This window comes from Equus przewalskii, chromosome 13 (assembly GCF_037783145.1).
Source record: "Equus przewalskii isolate Varuska chromosome 13, EquPr2, whole genome shotgun sequence".
Classification (NCBI taxonomy): Eukaryota; Metazoa; Chordata; class Mammalia; order Perissodactyla; family Equidae; genus Equus; species Equus przewalskii.
The window spans coordinates 40,435,877-40,437,670 of record NC_091843.1 but is presented as its reverse complement, the minus strand read 5'-3'; positions in this window follow the sequence as shown (position 1 = coordinate 40,437,670).

The window sequence follows — 1,794 nt, the reverse complement described above, 5'->3', positions numbered from 1 at the left end:
AGCCTTGCACTACCTTGGCTAAATTTATTCCTAAGTATTTTATTCTTTGTCAATTTCTTCCATAATCTGTTTTTGGATTACATTGTTAGTATATAGGAATACAATTGATTTTTGTATATTGATCTTGTATTCTGCAAACTTGCTGAACTTATTTATTAATTCTAATAGTTGTTAGAATTCCTTAGGATTTTCTATATACAAGATCACGTCATCACAAATTAAGATAGTTTTACTTCTTCCTCTCTGGTCTGGATGCCTTTTATTTCTTTTTCTTGCCTAACTGCCCTGACTAAAATTTCCATTACAGTGTTAACTAGAAGTTATGAGAGTGGACATTCTTGTCTTGTTCCTGATCTTAGAGGGAAAGCATTCAGTCCCTCATCATTAAATAGGATGTTGGGGAGTTTTGTAGCTGTCCTTTATCAGGCTAAGTTCCTTTCTATTCCTGGTTTGTTGAATGTTTTTATCAAGAAGACTTGAATTTTGTCAAAGGCTATTGAGATGATCATGTGGTTTTTGTCCTTTATTCTACTGATATGGTGCATTATGTTAATTGATTTTCAGATGGTAAACCAACCCGTGTTCCTGGAATAAATCACACTTGATCATGGTGTCTAAACCTTTTTATATGTCTTTGGATTTTGTTTTCTAGTATTTTGTTGAGGATTTTTATATCTATATTCATATGATATACTGGTCTGTAATTTTCTTTTCCTGTGAGGTCTTTGTCTGGTTTTGATACCAGGGTAATACCGATCTCATAGAATTAGTTGGGAATGTTCCTTCCTGTTCATTTTTTTAAATGACTTATTTTTCATATTTAAAAATTAAAAAAATATAGAAAAGTATAACAAAAATAAAATTACTCTTAATCCCACTATGTAGAGGTAACCACTGTTAATATTTAGGTGTATAGCCTTCCTATTTTTCCTATGCTTACACATGTTAAAATACAAAATTGGCATCACGCTCTATATGGAGTTTGGTATACTGTTTTGCTTTTTTTATGTTAAAATTTCATTTGTCAGCTACAATGGACTATTCTTCAGCCATAAAAAGGAATGAAGTATTGATACATTCTACAACATGGATGAACCTGAAAAACATCATGGTAAGTGAAAAAGCCAAACATAAAAGGTTATATACTGTATGATTCCTTTTATACAAAATATCCACAATATGTAAATCCATGGAGACAGAATGCAGATTGGCAGTTGCCAGGGGCTGGATAGCGTGTGTGTTTAGGGGGTGGGAGGAGTATGGAATGGAGAGTATAGAGTGCTTAAGGGGTACAGGATTTCTTTTTTGGGGTGATGATAATGTTTGGAACTAGAGAGAGACGGTAGTTTTATAACATCGTGAATATACTAAATGCTGCTGAATTGTTCATCTTAAAATGGTTATCTTTATGTTATGTGAATTTCACCTCAATTTAAAAAAATTACATTTGTGAGCATTACTATATGCCATATAAAGTTCTTAGAATGTGTGATTTAAAAATATTTTACTAGATTTAAAAAATTACAATATGGACATATTTGCTTGTGATGAAGTGAAATAATAATTAAGGTTTATGTGTAAATCTCAGAGTCCCATAATAATTTCTCAATAGCTACAAAATATTTCATTAGAGATATGCCTTATTTTTATTGTAGATCTAACTCATCTAAAAATTTTTATTATTATATATTATGCCATAATGAATATCCTTAGGATTGTTTCTTAGAAGTAAGTTATTATTTCCCGAGAATCATTTCCTTAGGATTGATTCCTAAAAGTGAGTGAGTGGGTCAA